The following is a 19,654-nucleotide window of genomic DNA, read 5'->3' on the forward strand; positions in this document are numbered from 1 at the left end:
ATTTGCTTATGAACTTACTAAGCATTTATGCTTACTCCCTCCTTCTTACTCATTGTAGTTTTGGACAAGCCAGCTCAGGAGTCGGGATAGGTCGAAGGCTCAGTCACACTATCCGGAAGACTTTTGGTAAATGGCTTGTAAATTTAAGTATGGCATGTATAGCAATATACCTTTTTTTGTGTAAATGATCTTAGGGTATGGTGATGGAATGGTTGAGGAAATGCTTGATAATGATAAATTATGAAAATAGTTAGTTTAGATTATATTTGATGTTAAGGAAAATTATTAAGATACTTAGTGCATAAAAACTCATAAAAGGGATGAAATTTGCCATAAACAGAATACTGCAGCAACACTGACGGGAATTTAAAAATTTACTAAAAATCATAGAAATTGAACTTGGTGATGGAATACATATCAAATTGAAGCTTATTATGTCTAGTTTCACATGAAACAAATGAAATAGGTAAAAGAATTATATGTTACAAGATATTTGAATTTTAGTGAAACAGGGTCATAGCAGTTTCTGAATCCCCTGTTCCAACTTTAGAAATTCACCATAAATTTTAAAGATATAATTAGGTAGTGTATTTTATATTCTCAGAATCCTTATTGAGTCTAGTTTTAGGAGAAACAAACCTCATAGACATATGAATTTTTTACAGATATAAAAGTGGTTTGTAGTAAACAGAGGTCAGACCAGTCAAGTCCTGAAACAGGGGTAACTTTAACTAATAAACTGTACTAATTGGTCCAACCAAAAAATTCTAGAAAAAAATTAGTAGATAGATATATGAGTCTAGATTTAGGGAAAATTTACGGATCTTGATTTCGAGTTTCGTAACTCGAGATATGATTTTTCTTGTGACTGTGATGCAAGTAGCTTAAAAGCTGTGAATGTAGAAATAAATAATCCAAAGTTCTAAATATGTTAAATTAAGCTTAGTAACACCTCATACTCGACTCCGGCGACGGTCTCGGGCGTGGGGGCGTTACAGTATCCATCAAATATCTCTTATTCATTCAACCGAGACATTTATCATTTTTTCATATTTATTACTAACACAATTCATGGATTTTCATGCCATGATTATATACAACCATCACACATTCATAAAACATGCATTTAGACATATTAGAGGTTTACTTTATGTTATTCGAACTTACTCGTCGAAATCTCGTCAGATACAACCGTGTAGAAATTCACACAACCCATGAATAGTAATTTAACATTCAATTCATGTAACAATAATTTGCCATTCAATTTCACATGACACAACAAGCATTACATTTTCCATATCATACACACCATTCATCTTCTCTTAAACATATTAAATCATCCAATTTATGCCATATCAATAGAGAATTACAATTCATGCATGGTATTGCATTATTCTTAACACACAAACTTACCTCGGATCCAGAAACGACAATTTACCATTTTAGTCCATAACTTGTATTTTCCCGAATTAAGCCTGAATCTCGATTTCATTGATCTATAATATCACATTTAGCCTAATAATTAGTCACATTATTCATATGGGTCCAAAAATCATATTTTTACAAATTTTCATTTTGACCCCTAAACTTTCACATATTTACACTTTTGACCCAATGCTCGTAAAATGATTTTTATTCAATTTCCTTACATTTTAAGCCTATTTGAATCATTTTTATAACTATGGCAGCCCCAAATTTCCACTAAATCACCCTTTTATGACCAATTTTACAACTTTTACAAAACGGTCCTTTCGAACGTTTTCATCGAAAATTGCTTAGTAAAAGTCGTTTATTTAACACCCAACACTCATTTTCTAGCATTATACATTAAAATGCATGCATATGACTGATGGATAAATTTTTAAACATAAACCCTATATCAAAATAATGGTAATAATGAGTAGATCATGTTACCGGGACTTCAAAAATGTAAAGAACATTAAAAAAACTATTCTACGTGAATTTGCATGGTTTTCTTGGGATTCTTGTGGATTCTTCTGATCATCACATTTATTGTTAACTGCATTAAATCTAGTTTTTAGTATTTTTTAGGTGTAGACGTACGTTAATCACTGTAAGGTTTCTGGGTGTTGTTTTTTATTTTATCTTTCTCAGTTCGTCTCCTTGGGGTTCATTTTATTTTTGCTTGTTTTTTCTTTCTTGCTTACTGGTCTCTAGGGAGAGAGACAAAACACTGGGGTTTTTCATTTAGGTGTTGGTGGAGGGGGATCATGAGGGGAAGTCGCCATTTGGCTTGTCGCCTGTGTTAGATTGGTTTAGGTTTGCTTTCGCCTGTGTTAGATTGGTTTAGGTTTGCTTTCTATGGTTTTTGTTTATTCTTCTTTTTTATATCTTTTGTATCTTTGACGGCTTTTTATGGTGGAAGGATTGTGGTTTTCCCTGGTTCTGCTTTTCATTGATTTAGCTGAGCAAGGCAGGTGTCTAGACCTCTAGGAGTTTTTGATTCTGAAAGCCTTAAATAGTTGGGATCGATCTTCTCTGTTATATTTTTTCTTCTGCTGAATATGGTGAAAGACATTAATGAAATGCTTGCTAGATTGACATTCTCCGAAGAAGAGTCAAAAAGGGTTATTCGCTCAAGCTGGGGCTCTTTAGACTATAAAGGATATGAGGCATGGCCAATAGGGAAAATTATGTCAGATGAAAAGAAAAACAGAGAGGCCATGTATAGGGTTCTAAAGTCTCTCTGGTTCACAAAAGAAGAGGTTAGTTTTGTAGCTCTCAGTGAGGGTTTTATCTTGGTGAAATTTGGATCGATGGAGGATAGATTGAGAATTCTTAACATGGTACCATGGTTGTTTAACTAATGTTTATTTGCATTATTACCATTTTTCAAAGGAAAAGATCTTAAGGAATATGAATTTAACCTAACACCTTTTTGGATGAGAATTTACAACATACCATCGAGATGATAGCTAGACAAACAACTATGATGGGAGGGGCGACCAGAGAAGTCACGACAATCGATTAGCGAGATAGGGATGGATGCTAGACAGACTTCATTAGGTTAAAAATAAATATAGACATCACAAAACCCCTCCAAAGGGTGGTTTACTTAGTGGGGGTGAAGAAAAGAAGATAGTATGTGCTATAAAATATGAAAGGCTCCCAGTTTTCTATTACATTTTTGGGATAGTTGGACACACAACACAAAAATGTGTCAAACAAACCAAAGATGGGAAGCAAAGAAGCAACAGATTCCAGTATGGGAATTGCCTTAGGGTGCAACTAATTGGTAATAGACAGAATCGTAGTAATTTGAGGATGGTGTGGAAATAATTAGGATAAAATGGAAACCAACATTGAGACAAATGAAGGAAAAAAAAGGAGTGAAGATGAGACGAAAGTTATGGGTTTGAAAGAAAAAGAGAAAACAAATGGTGGTGTGGAGGACTCAAAATCAGTTTCAACCATTGAAAAGCACCATACAAGGCATATGCGTGATGGAGGAGGAAGAAACAAAAGTAAAACAAAAAGAATCAGGAGTCAATTTAGGGAGATTACAGAGGAATTTCTAGCTAAAATTGTTCGGGGAAAACTTATGGATTATATCTCACCTGGTAAAAGAATGGCTGTAAGAACCATGAAGCTCTTCTGTTGGAACTATCATGGGCTCGAGAACTCGCGATAGTTCGGGACCTTAAGCAACTCCTCGTTGCTAATGACCCAGATGTTATCTTTTTACGTGAAACTAAAATGTAGGCTAATAAAGTTTCCAGAGTGAGGGATTAATGTAGATTGGATGGTTGTCTGGCTATTAACGTTGACTCGGTGATTCAACTAGAGGATCAAATATGGGTTTTATTCACGGGGTTTTATGGTGATGTGGATCCAAACCAGAGAAACGAGTCATGGAATATGCTTAAGAGAGTGGGGGGTACGATCAATAAAATATGGATTGCTAGAGGGGATTTTAATGTTATTGCTAATAATGCCGAGAAGGAGGTGGACTTAGGAAATCACAAGCTCTACTAGATGACTTTTGCAACATCATTCAGGAACTTTCCTTGGTTGACATAAAGATGGTTAGTGGGTGGTATACTTGGTGAATAATTGAGAAGGGTCTACTATAGTGAAGGAGCGTCTTGATAGATTTATGATTTCAGCTAATGATGTTGCTAATTTCCCCTACATTGAGACTAAAGTGGTTCGTCAATCAACTTTGGACCATGACGCTATCACTCTGGATACCATGGGTGGTAAGTCGAGAGAAGGAGATAGATATCAAGAGCTCAACTTCAAATATGAGGCTTGCTAGGCAAATGATAGGGAAGCAAAAGAAGTCATACAACATGACTAGAAGAATAGAAACATGGATATTGTAATGAATACGGAGAAGGTGGGCCAGGATCTTGGTCATTGGCAGGCTAATCGTAATAAAAGAATGAGAATCCAAATTGAGAAGCTCAAAGCAAGGGTGAACAATATTATTGATAGCCCTTACAAAGACAATAGTATGAGTGAATTTAAGGAGATAAATAGGAAGCTTGGTATCCTCTTGGATAAGGAAGAATGTTACTAGGCATAGAGGACGAGGATTAGTGGTTAAAAGAAGGAGACCGAAACACTCGGTTTTTTCATGTTAGAGCTATGAGCAGGAAAAAGAAAAATCATATTGAAAAGCTTATGGATGCTAATGGGTGCTAGAAGTATACGACGACTGACATATGTAACATAGCAAGGGAGTACTTCCAAAACCTGTTTACAACTTCTAATACTTTGTATGAAGAGAATTCTTTTAAACTTATTAAAAATTGTATTACTGATGAAATGAACTATAGGTTGACAAAGGATTTTACAGACAATGAGATTGTGGAGGCTTTTCGTCAAATGGACCCACGTAAAGCCCCCAGGATTGACGGACTTTCGGGGCGTTTCTCAAGGAAAACTGGGAAACGGTAGGAGCAGACGTGGTTCAGTTCTGTCACGAGATTCTTAAAGGAAATAGGGATGTGGCTTGCTTAAATAATATTATTATTACTCTCATCCCTAAAATTTTGGAACCTAAAGATATGACTAATTTTCGGCCTATTAGTTTGTGCAGAGTTATCTATAAAATTATCTCGAAGGTCCTCACAAATAGGCTAAAGATGTAACATCCTGAATTAGGGCCTAGTCGGAATAGTGGTTTTGAGACCACCAATCTGAGATAAAAATAATTTTTTTATGATTCTCATGAGGTTTATGTTATTAATGCATGCTTGTGTGAAAGTTTCATTAAGAAATTCTATGCATAAAATGTCTAATTGCATTTTAGGGACCAGATTGAATAAAGTGAAAAACTCGCATTCTAGAAGATTTAAGCATGAAATTGCATTAGATACTGAATTAGAGGGTCTTAATTAGAAATTTGACCAATTTCTATAATTTTTGGACAAAAATGGACATGTATAGGAAAAATGTGAAAGAAAAACCCTAAGGGTATTTTGGTCTTTTGGTAATTAAAAGAATAAAAAGGGAAAAATATGTCAAAATTGGTGTCCATCTTCTTCCTTCATTTCCAAAATTTGCAAGACACCATAGCTAGAGTTTGTTCAACATTTCCAAGCTTGATTATAAGTGCATCCTAGCCCCATTTTTAATGTTCTTTGCATTTTTGAAGTCCTTGAAGCACAATCTACCCATTTCTAGCTATATTTTGAGCTAGAGTTCATGTATAAAATTTAACCCATGTGTAACATGCATGTATTTTGATGATTAATGAAAGAATATGAATGTTTGATGCATGGTAAACATCTTTTACTAGGTGATTTTTAGTGAAAACACCTAAAAAAGGGACTTGTTTGTAAAAGTGTAAAAGAGAATAGTAATAATGTGAAATAAGAGAAAATATGGGCTGATATAAGCTTAGTAAAGGCTCGGCTAGGCTTGGGTGACCAAGAAAACGCATGTATTTCATTTTACGAGTCTAGGGACCAAAGTGCAAATATGTGAAAGTTTAGGGATCAAAATGTAAAATTTCAAAAGTATGATTTATGGACCCATTTTAACAATTTCAATAATAAATAAGTTAAATTTGGTATTATAGATAAAAAAAAGTGAATTGGGACTATCGAGGAAAGAATAAAGTACACAACGATTAGGCTTGATTATCATCATTTTGAACCGAGGTAAGTACATATGCAAATAATGTGATGTTGTAGTATGTTTTAATGTTTTAATATATTGTAATAAATGTTTTATTGTAATTATGAGTTATATGCTTGTTGATTGTTATGAAAGCATGAATGTTATTATGGTCGTTATCCACGATGTTACGAGCAAGTACGATAGAGATACTATATGCAAGTGAGAAAAAATCCCGTTTGAACCATAGGAATAGTTTAGGATACGAGTGACATGTCACTAGGAACTAAGACGTCTGAATTCATCGAGTGGCCCGGGTTCATGAGATATGTGGCATTCGAGCTCGTTGAGAAGTCTGAGTTTATTATGGATGCGAGCATCCGAGCTCGTTGAGAGGTTCGAGTTCATTATGGATGTGTTACACGTTATGTGGTAGCTTCAGCTACGTTTGTATATGTGGCACTTATGTGCAAGGTTTTTGCGTATCCAATAGTATTCCGAGAGTTCAACGGGTAATGTAGTGAATGTAATGAGAGTCTCGAAGAGGACATATGAAAGAGGTATGGTTATAGATACTTTACGATGAGTAGAGGTATGTATGCTAAACTTATGAGTAATGCCATAATAAAGATCGATTTACGATGAGCACGTATATATATATATGTCTGTATGATGAGTAAGCAAGAAGGTTTGAATGATGAATAATCTTTATGTATATGTTGCTATGTTTCTACATGTTGATTCCTTACTACCATTTCATATTATTTGTATGTGGACTATAACACTCCGTACTCGAGACCGTTGCCGGAGTCGAACACGAGGTGCTAATCGACTTAATTCATTTACTTTTACAGTCCATTTTAAAAATTTCCAGGCAGTTGGCTAACTGTGTCACTGTCACCTTAAAAATAATATCTTGAGTTCTAAAACTCAAAAATCAGTTTCGTAATTTTCCCTGAAACTAGACTCATATGTCCATCTACATATTTTTTTCTAGAATTTTTGGTCGGGCCAATTAGTACAGTTTATTAGTTAAAGTCTCCCCTGTTACAGGGTGCGACTACACTGACCTTCATGCATTACGATTTGGATATCTCCCTGTACAGGGATTCAATACTGATGCCGTTTGTTTCTATAGAAACTAGACTCAAATAGGAATCTATACATATATGGCATGACTTCTAAATGTCTCTGGTTAATTTACAATGAATTTCCAAAGTCAGATCAGGGGATCCAGAAACCGTTCTGACCCTGTCTCACGAAAACTTTAGCATCTCATAATATACTGTTCATATGAACGTTTCGTTACTTTCCTATGAAAATAGATTCATCAAGGTTCAATTACATAATTTATTCACTATTTAATTCCATTCCTACTATTTTTAGTGATTTTTCACATCCACATCACTGCTGCTGCCAGCATCTATTTTTAAGGTAAACTTTACCTATTTCATGATCCTTCATGGATCAACTAGAGTTTGTCATACATATATCAAAAGTGATCATGAATAACCATTCCCATGGCTAACCGTTGCCAACATTTCCATACCTCTCGACGGACAACATACAAAATGACTATAATGCTATGATCAAAGTATATTAAGCCATTTTCGCATGGCTATCCAAATTTACACAATACCGAAGGTTTCATGACCAACAACAAAAGGGTGGTCCTATACATGCCATTTCAAAGTTCAACCAAAAGTATACCAAAAGGAGCTTTGATAGTGTGGGCGACTTCGACTTCAAAATCCCGAGTTCGATAGCTGAAGAACCAAAATCTATAAAACAGAGAATCAAAGAAACGGAGTAAGCATTAAATGCTTAGTAAGTTTTGAGCAAAGAATTTAGACACAACCAAAGTATAGCATTCATGTAGCTAAACAGATAATTTCATATGCACAAATTTTCAATATCATACTTACTTCACATTACCAACCCTTATATTCATACACAAAGATCAACTTAGCCAAAGGCCGGTAGCTCATTTATCAACTGAGCGAATACTTATTTGTAAGGGCTCAACTAATTCAAAGCACATACGAAACATACCTCAATGTTGGGATGTTACAAGCGTATTAACTGAAATTTTTACAGCAAGATCGTTCATTCCCGAATCATGTACCTTCAGAATTTAACCGGATATAGCTACTCGTTCAAATGCCTTCGGGACATAGCCCGGTTATAGTAACTCGCACAAATGCCTTCGGGACTTAACCCGGATTTAGTAACTCGCACCAATGCCTTTGGGCTTAGCCCGGAATTAGTAACTCGCACAAATGCCTTCGGATCTTAGTCTGGATATGGTCACTTAGCACAAAGCCTTCGGGACTTAGCCCGGAGCATTTAACAATAAATCATGACACATTCGTATTTCATTTTCATTAGCAAAACTCAAACTCAAACACAAGACACTTATCACTCTTGCAATTTCGGCTCAATAGCCACACACAAAGAGCATGATTTTGATTTGCTTAAAACATGATCTAATCAAATCATAATTTAAGCTCTATTACTCAAGAACTTACCTCGGATGTTGTCGAACGATTTCGATGGCTATTCGACCACTTTTTCCTTCCCTTTATCGGATTTAGATCCCCTTTGCTCTTGAGCTTAATTAAACAAATAAATTGATTTAATCATTTGAGCATCGAAAAGAGGAACACAAGGCACTTAGCCCATATTTATACATTAGACATTAAAGTCACATACATGTGAAATCATGCATCAACTCAACATATTAACCCACACTCCCTTTTAGCCGATTGTCCTAACCAAGATAAAGGCATCAATATGCTTGCCTCTAACCGAATGCATGCAATACTAATCTTCTCATGTGGCCGAGTATGCATGTATATGTTGAGGCCAATTATATGCTTAATACTTCCCACAAGTATGGTTACTTGTATTGGTTATAAACCGTTTCGTTTCAAATTCAAAACTCGGCTAATACGCATTTATACACTAGTAATCAAATACTAACATTTTGCATTTTATCTTACTACCATTTCACATCTACTTTCTACCATGGCCGAATGCATCAAGACACCATTTACCCTTGCAAGGCATAAATTTCATCATCAAAACTAACAAGCTTATAATCCCATGACCGAAACCTCTAACAACACCAATTAAAATACTTCATGGGTTTGAGGTAAAACCAAGAAAGAAACTCATGAATATCGAGATATAAGCACTAACATTGTTCATCTAGATTTAGCATGACACAACATCCATCACCCTTATATTTACCATAGCCGAAAACCTTACTCATTCCAAAAATTCAAATCTCAACTTGGTCACAAAAATAACTTGATATCTCACCAACACAACATCAACACCAAGCAAGAATGATGCATCCATGGCCGAGTATCATTTCCATCACATAGCACGATTTAGACCATGGGCTAGGTAGAACTCAAGCTAACAACTAAAACATGCATGCATCTCATGGAACATCATCAAACATACCTTAGCCTAGTTACATGCATGGCCGAACCTCTTCAACCTTTCTTCTTCCTTCCTCCTTAAAATTTTCGGCCAAGGATGAACCAAAGGATGAACACTTTTTTTTTTGTTTTTCTTTCCTTCAACTCATGGCAATGGGGGGGGACAATCACACACATCCTTTCTTTTTTTTTGTTTCTCATCCTACTAACACTAATACTTTATTGCCCATGCTTTTTATTTTATTAATCCTTACATAATGCATTACCCCAACATGTTTATGACATGTTTTTAGCCATAACATCTTGTCCACCCATGCTCATGGCCGGCCACTACATATTAGGGGGGAAAATTGACATGCAAGTCCTCCCTTTTGATTACATGCACTATTAGGTCCTTGTAGATTAGCCTATCACATTTCAAAAATGTCACCCATAAGTCCTTTTGACTAAATTCACATGCAATTTACTAAATCGAAGCCTAAAACTTTCACACCTTCATAATCACATATTTTAAACAATAAATATCACATTCAAATAATTTGGTGACTCGGTTTAGCGGTCCCGAAACTGCTTTCCGACTAGGGTCACTTTAGGGCTGTCACATGGACTTACTAAGCTTTAATGCTTACTCCCCTCCCTTTCCATCCTTTGTCGTTCTACCAAGCTAGCTCAGGGATTGGAAGCTTTCAAAGTATTCGATCATACTATCAAAAGACTATTGGGTATAATGAAATTATTATTTTGAGTATGGCATGTATAAGAAACTTGGTCATTTTGTGATATGTGTCATGCTATTTGGCCAAATTGTGAAGGCCTATGATAATGGTGATTCATTTTGTAATGGCCATGTGATATGGCTCATATTTGATCATTTTGGTTGTAATCTAATTACCCATGCATGCATACGCTAGTGTTTTGATGGTAGGATATGTTATTGCTTGGTGAGTGCATGATAAGGATGTGATATGTTGTTGATCGATGAATGTATGGTAAAGTAACAATTTGGTGCTAGGATAAAGGGTGACCTAATAGCTTAAAATGACTATATGCATGAATGCTCAATTTGAAGTTAATGTAAATGTTTAATAATGCATGAAATTGGTGTGGAATATCTCTAAGTGGTGTAACAAATGAATGTGCAATAGGATGACATTATAAATATGTGAGACTGCCATGGCGTGGAATATTTGAGTGCCTAAATATGTCATGTTGCATATTATAAAGTATGTTTGAATGTATGGGTGATTTGTGGGTGATTATTGGCTTGGATAATAGCCTTTAAATGGTCCACATGAGTAGACACACGGGCATGTGTCTAGACCGTGTGTGACACACAGTCTACCCCATGGGCATGTTGAATGGTTGTGTGTCCCTTGCACCTAAAATTTCTAAGTCAGTATGCATGGTAGTAAACACAGTGGCAGAGACACGGCCGTGTGTCTCAACCGTGTGGAGGACACGGCCTAGGACACGAGCATGTGCCCTAGCCGTATGCCCCTAAATGAGCGATGACATCATAAACAGAATGTCCAGGTTTTTGGACACGGGCGATGACACAGGCGTGTCTAGGTCGTGTGAGGGACACGGGCATGGACACGGGTGTGTGCTCGACCGTGTGGAAACCCCTGTAGGTTCGAAATGAAAAAAATAAATTCTAGAAATTCCCCACAGGTATAGGACACGGGTGTGTCCCAAAGCACACGGGCATGTGCATTACCTCTAGACGGGCGTGTGAGGCTTAAACCGAGAAATTTTCTTACAATTTTTCTTAAGTTCTCAGTTTAGTTCCAGATTGCTTTCAATGTACGTTTTGGACCTCGTAGGTCCATAATAAGGATAATATGATCTTGTTTGATCAAATTTAATTTGGAATGAAATTTTATGACCCGTATTATCCAGTAATGCCTCGTACCTTGTCCCGGTCTTGGGTACGAGCAAAGGATGTTACAGAAGAATACTCTCCCGGTGTGCATTAGCCAAAATCAAAGTATTTTTTTTCTCGAGTGAATGATTCACGACAACATCTTGATTGCTCATGAGCTACTTCACTATCAACAAAGTCAGAAAAATGGGCCAAAAAAAGGGTTTGTGATAAACTCGATATGAGTAAGGCGTATGATCGTGTGGAATGAAATTTTATTGAGATGGTCATGAAACGTCTGGGGTTTACCAGCACATGGATTGAAAAACTTATGATGTGCATTCACTCTGTCCGAAATAAGATAAAGTGCAACATGGTCCTCTATGAGCCTCTTATCCTGGAGCGAGGTCTTAGATAAGGAGATCCCCTTTCCCTTTATCTTTTTCGCATGGAAGTACTTTTGAGAATGTTGGCACATGCTCAGAATAATAATGTAATTAAAGGTATTCGGCAAGCTCTAATGGACCGCGCATCAATCACCTCTTTTTTTTGCGGACGGTGCCTTTATTTTTATTCGTAATAAAAAGAAGGACATCGAGGCGGTGATGAAAATTTTAAATGATTTTACTAATGCTTCCGGTCAAAGCATTAACAATAATATCTATGATCCTTTTTATCCAGAATACTCCCCATATTCAAAGACCATTATTTTGTGATCTTCTGGGCATGAAAATGGTCAACAAACTTGATAATTACTTCGGTCTACTTTTACCTATTGTGTAACACCCCTCACCCATATTCACAATCAGAATAGGGTATGAGGTATTACTAATTAATACACATCATTTATCATGCATAACTTATACATTTAAGCGTCCATATTTAAATACAATTCAACATAATTACATTATCCCTTATAAGGGCCTACGAGGCCTTAAACATGGTTTAGAAGTGGTTCAGGACTACACTGATAACGCATAAAAATTTTGGAAACCTAGAAAAATTTCAAACATACAAGGGTCACACGCCCATGTGAATAGGACGTGTGCCTCACACGGCTCCAGACACGCCCGTGTCTCAGGCTGTGTACTAGGCCGTGCCAATCCTATAGGGTATACTCACTTATGCAACATGGCCAAGTCACATGCCCGTGTGCTAGGCCGTGTGCCAACAAGGGGGTATTCTGACTTGTGCCACATAGCCGTGTGGAGCATACAGACTTCAAATCAATTTCAACACCAGGGGACACATAGCCATGTAGCATGACCGTCCGTCGCACACGGTTGAGACACACGCTGATACGGCCACAACTTACGAGTTGCCAGCTGCCAAAGTAGACCCTCTCGAATTGCCCGTAGGACCGATCACCTGAGCCCAAGAAAAGAGGTTCAAAGATGCGATTTCAGCTTTAATTGATCGAGCTTGGGCCAAATCTATCACCAGCTTACTCGAGAGTTCATGGACTAGCTCAACGAGTCATCCTTGTAATCTCTTCCTAGCTCGTCCAGCTCACAATCAGCTTAGTAAGCTCGGTTCCAGTTCAACAAGTTCACATCCAGCTCAACTTTAGCTCATGAGCTTGTTCTCAACTCAACTTCAGTTCTCAAGCTCGGACTCAGCTCACTTCCAGCTCACGAGCTCAAACTTAGCTCGACTATAGTTCACGAACTTAATCGTAGCTCATGAAGTTATTTATAACGTATTATAATAGTGTTGACTTTTACTTGAATAAGTTCATTAATTAGCTATCTTTAATTAACTATGTTTTAATTAAGTTCACACTAGTAATTAATTATTTTTTATGTTTATTAATATTACATGTTTTAATTATGTAATAACCTAATTAATGCTTGGGATATTTGTTCATATTTGTGTCGAAATTAAGGTGTTCATATGGGATTTAATGAATTGATTTTTATCATGTAGGTGCATTACTTAGGATGCACGGTGCATGGAAGAAGTAATTTTGGTGTGATGTCCCTTTGAGTTCCCTATGTGACTATTTGGCCATGCCTCTCCAAATAATCAAGGTGGTCATTAAGTGCTCCTTAAAGCTTTCACACTTGCCCAAACTTGTGTTCACATTCCATGGACCATTCGGCTAGCTTGGTTCACATTTAATGGCTTTTCAATGGTTGGTGTTCACACCTAAAAAGGCTAATGAGCTTTCCACATTAACTCCAACACTTTTGGCTAGGCATCACCAATTTATGGCTCACTTATTAGCCTTGGCCGAATCTAGCCTTAGCTCCAAGGGTCTTGTTCACACCTTGTTCATTCATCTTCCATTCCTTAGCCATGAAGGTGACTTTTTGGAAGAAGGTGCAGCCAAACATGGACAAGCTCATTAAGTGATATTTTTATAGAATTTGAAGAATATTAAAGGCTTATCTTACTTAGTTCATAAGTTTATGAATGAGCCTATTCGGCTGGACTTTTAAGGCCTATAAATTCAGCCATTTGCATTGAGTAAAGGACTTTTACCAAAAATATAGCCGAACCTTTGTTCTTGTGAGAATTTTCTTCTCTAAATCTCGTTTAAGATTTTGTTGGCTTATCTACCTAGTAGTGGCGTCAACCGACTTCTTTTTACGAAACTGAACTTATCACTAATTTTAGTGTGGCGTTCAAAAAAAAACTCAATACCAAGGTTCTTATCTGCCTAGATAGTGGGTCGAGGTCCAACTTCCTTTCAACCATCCCAACTTAAGAACCAATAAGTCTCGGGTCGATATTTGCTAATATTGTTTCAACTTGTTCTTAGGGCAACCATTTACCATATTTCTTCCCATTACAAAAACATTTCAACCAACCATATTTTGTTTACTTGCCGAACCAAAACAAAACTACTATCTTTATTCAACCTATTCATATAGTAGAACGAACCACATTGAACCAAATATCCTAACTCTTCTCCTTCTTGAACCTAAACTTCTTAACCAATTTTGAACCCAAACTTACACGTCCAAATCTTCCTAAACCAAAATTACTTTCTTCCTTCAACTTCCAACGACACTTCTCCGTAGACAACCGGGCATCTTACATACAACTCAAATCAAACCGAGGCGAGCGCGTATCATTTGGTATCAGAGCCACTCAAAATGAGAAGTTCAGAATTTTGGAGCGACCCCGAAGTAGGTTCGTAAAAAAAAGAGTAAAAAAAATTATTTTGTGAAATTCAAGTATTACATTGAAATTATTATTTTGTAGTTAAAAAAAGGGGGGTTTATACAATTTATTTGTTATTTGAACTTCGAAGCCCTTGAATCAATATAGTTCCCGATCAACCTTCTTTTCTAATATTTTTATCCATATAAATGCCACCCTTTCTACCCAATCCCAGTTCTTTCAGCCAACCCTAAACCTGTACATATATTCATTGTTTACCCTTTTTTGAAACTGACTCCCAAACAAGAGATCAAGCCTTAGTAAATCCTTTACAAGGTTATAAGAGAAGAAAGGAGTGGAAAAAGGCACAAGTGAGTGAGCGCAATCGAGTGGAGGTAAAAGCCAAACTAGTGTAAACACGAGTGCGAGTGCCATCATTCTTTCTTTCTAAGAGATCTTGTGAGGATTGTGGTGAGATTACAACATGTTGTGAAGTCTGGAACGTAACATAAATGAGGGATTACCAAGACAACCTATAAGGAACGAGGCTCCCGTAGGCGAAGGAGTCCCTGATTTAGGCCAGCAAGCCCTCCTAAGGGAAATCCAACAGATGTTCCACAATGAACTCGAGTCTATAAATGAAAGACTAGATCGAGTCGAAGAGAGGGGCAACGAGAAAGGATGCCTCAAGGCCCTAAATGTGAAAGAGGTCAAGCAAGGCAGCCCGAAGATGACTTGTATGACCCAAGTGACTAAGAAAGCGACCAAGGATCAAATCAAAGTGAGCGTCGCCGAGGTCAATAGAACGGGGTCAAAGAGATTGAGGTCGATTCTGTAACACCCCGAACCCGAGACCGTCGCCGGAGTCGAACCCGAGGTGTTAACAGACTTCAAACCACTTATTAAAATTTTTCCAGACAAGCTGCCAATCTGCGTACTAGTCACTTTAAAAATCATGTCTTGAGCTCTGGAACTCGAAATCCAGTTCCGTGAATTTTCCCTGAAACTAGACTAATATTCCCTTCTACATATGTTTTTCTAGAATTTTTAGTCAGGCCAATTAGTACAGTTTATTAGTCAAAGTCTCCCATGTTACTGGGGTCGACTACACTGACCTTTGCGCATTACGACCTGGATATCTCCCTGTACAGAGCTTCAATACTGATGCCGTTTGTTTCTATAGAAACTAGACTCAGAGAGGAATCCATACATATAAGGAATGATTTCTAATTATCTCTGGAAAATTTATGGTGAATTTTCAAAGTCGAAACAGGAGATCCAGAAACCGTTCTGGCCCTGTTTCACGAGAACTTTAATATCTCTTAATATACTGTTCATATGATTGTTTCGTTACTTTCATATGAAAATAGATTCATCAAGGTTCGATTACATAATTTATTCACTATTTAATTCCATTCCTACAAATTTTTGTGATTTTTCAAATCCACACCACTGCTGCTGTCAGCATCTGTTTTCAAGGTAAACTTTACCTATTTCGTGGTTACCATGGACCAACTAGGGTTTTGTCATACATAGGTCCACATATGATCATATTTAGCCATTCCAATGGCTGATCATTTGCCCAACACTTCCATTCCAAACCATAGTCACATCATGAAACCATATATACAAACATAAACACAAATGGTCTAATGCCATACTCCACTTCTACAAGCCATTTTCGCATGGCTGTACACACATACATCACAAAAAGTGCTTAAAACAACAAGGGGTAGTCCTATACATGCCATATCCAGAGTTCAACTAAAAGAGTACCAAAAGAGCTTTGATAGTGTGGATGACTTCGACTTCGATGATCCCGAATCCGATAGCTAACGAACAAAATCTATAAAACAGAGAGTCAAAGCAACGGGGTAAGCATTTTAAAGCTTAGTAAGTTTCAAGTAATGAAATCGGCTTTGACTAAAGTATTACATTCACATAGCTAAATGAATCACTTTATTAATTCATATTCTCATAATCATACTTACTTCACACTTCATCAACATATACACACACAAGGTATCAACCTATCTAAAAGCCGAAAGTTCGTTAGTCGATTGAACGAATACTATTTAAAACGAATCGACGTCTTCGAAGCACATGCAAACATACCTTATCGTTTGGGTTTGTCGAGCGTATTAATTGAATTTATTACAGCACAAAACGCTCACATTCAAACCCAAGTTTCTTCGGAATTTAGCCGGATATAACCACAAGCTCAATTGCCTTCGGGTCTTAACCCGGGTATAGCAACTCGCACGAATGCCTTCGGGTCTTAGCCCGGATATATCAACTTGCACAATTGCCTTCGGGTCTTAGCCCGGATATATCAACTTGCACAAATGCCTTCGGGTCTTAGCCCGGATATATCAACTTGCACAAATGCCTTCGGGTCTTAGCCCGGATGTATTCAAATGCTCATGTACACATATATCAATAATCATAACACATCCATACCTTATTTTCGTTACTAAGGCTCAAACACAAAACATTTATTAAACCTTTCCAATTTCGGCTCAATAGCCACACACAAAGAGCATGATTTCGATTGACTTTATAACATAGTCTCTATGCACATTCGACTATCCGTCATATTATGACTAATCATTTCAATATAATTCAAGTAGGGTCATTACTCGAAGACTTACCTCGGATGTTGTCGAACGACTTCAATGGCTATTCAATTACTTTCTCCTTCCCTTTATCGGATTTAGTTCCCCTTTGCTCTTGAGCTTAAGTTCAACAAATTTTAAAATAGTCATTAATCGACTATTCAAGTATTACTTTCAGAATAATATATATATTGATTCGACTTTCACACACATAGATTATAGTAAGCTTTATAAAAATCAATAAATAATTCATTAGCAAATTTTCATTAATGTTTACAACAAAATCACATATTCACTACGAGCTGTTTTCCTGAGCAGTAGTCACTAAATTATTTATAACTGGAGCTACAAAACTCCAAATCACTTGCCGTTAATTTTCCCTGAATATAGACTCGTATATCTTAACATCCATAAAATTTTCAGAATTTTAGGCTTGGCCAATCAATACCAGATTTTTCTTAAAGTTTCCCCTGTTTCACTGTTTGACTAATCTGACCACTCTTCACTACGAATCAAATTTCTCATTTTACAGAATTCAAAATGTGTTGTATTTGATTTCATTTGAAACTAGACTCATTAAGGAGTTTAAGCATATAAATTTTATCTTATAATCATTTTTGTACAATTTATAATGATTTTCTAAAAACAGAACAGGGAATCTAGTAGTCATTTTGACTCAGCCCCACAATACTTCAAATATCTCAAGATCGGTAACTCTTTTGTTTTTATAGTTTCTTTTGTAAGAAAATAGACTCTTCAAGCTTTAATGACATAATTTACTCAGATTCTAATTCAACTCCTACAAATTATGGCGATTTTCCAAAATCACCTTACTGCTGCTGTCCCCAAGCAGATTATTACCAAATCATATGCTAACATTTGCATTTCACCTTAGTAGCTAGCTTAGCAAACCTTAATTTAACATATAATTGTTCATAACACAATTAAAGCATCCTCTCCATTCCATCAATTCAAAACACATACATTGCCCAATAGTATCCAAAATCATATTCGGCCTTAGTACACATCTTGTTAGCCGATTTTTCTCCATTTAGCAACTAATGCACATATGTGCTCATTTGTTAGACTCTACTTCACCTAACTACCATTTTCTTTTTCATCCAAATAACATGAACAACAACCATTTCTTGAACATTTTCTCTTCAACAATTCTTCATAAAACATAAAGACTATAACCCAATCTCATCCTTTAATAACTAAAACCGAATGCTCAAGACACCACACCATTTCAAATTTTGGTCATGGGTTAAGCAAGGAACTTGATGACTAACAAAAAAAAATGCTAAAAATCCAAGAATCATCCTTGAACTTACCTTGATTTAGCTAACCACCATAGCTGAATTTTTCAAAGCTTTTCTCTTCTAGGTACGGCAATGAGGAGCTAGGATGGAGAAACTTTTGTTTCTCCTCCCATTAACTAGTATTTTGTTAACCTTATTCCTTATTTTATTTTTTTCTAACATACCTCACTAAGCCAACATGTTCCCAACATGTTTCCACCCATAGCATGGCCAACCACTAGCTCAAATTTTGGGTAATTTGACATGCAAACCCATCATTTTCATAACATGCATTAATAGACCATTTTAAATTAGCCTATCATATTTTCACCATGTCTCATATCGATCCCTATTTAATAATTTCTCATGCAATTGGCAAAATTGGAGAATGAAACTTCCACATACTCATGTACACACATAATAAGCATAGAATATGGAAATTAATTATTTTTATGACTCGGTTTTGGGGTCCCGAAACCACTTCCCGACTAGGGTCAATTTTGGGCTGTCACAACTCTCCCCCACTTAAGAAATTTTCGTCCCCGAAAATCTTACCGGTGAATAGGTTTGGGTATTGTTCTTTCATCGAGCTCTCGGTTTCCCAAGTAGCTTCCTCGATCCCGTGTTTGAGCCATAACACCTTTACTAACGGAACCCTTTTGTTTCGTAACTCCTTCACTTCACGAGCTAGGATACACATCGGCTCTTCTTCATAACTCATATCGGATTGAATGTCAACCTCGGAGGGATTAATTATGTGGGAGGGGTCAGATCTATAACGTCGAAGCATCGAAACATGAAAAACGTTGTGAATTCTTTCAATTTCAGGGGGTAAAATCAATCTATATGCCACTGGAACAATTCTTTCGGATATTTCATACGGCCCAATGAACCTCGGACTCAATTTGCCCTTATGGCCAAATCTGAGTATCTTTTTCCAAGGTGAAACTTTAAGAAACACTTTATCTCCCACCTGATACTCAATGTCTTTTCGTTTCAAATCCGCGTACGACTTCTGACAATCTGTGGCTGCCTTCAGACCTTCACGGATTACCTTTACTTTCTGTTCGGCATCTTTAATCAAATCAACTCCGAAAATTTTACTTTCTCTGAGCTCAGTCCAAAACAATGGTGTACGGCATTTACGACCGTACAAAGCCTCATAAGGTGCCATCTTAATACTTGATTGAAAACTATTGTTGTAAGCGAATTCAATCAAAGGTAAATACCGTT

The sequence above is a fragment of the Gossypium hirsutum genome, chromosome A01 (assembly GCF_007990345.1).
Source record: "Gossypium hirsutum isolate 1008001.06 chromosome A01, Gossypium_hirsutum_v2.1, whole genome shotgun sequence".
NCBI lineage: Eukaryota > Viridiplantae > Streptophyta > Magnoliopsida > Malvales > Malvaceae > Gossypium > Gossypium hirsutum.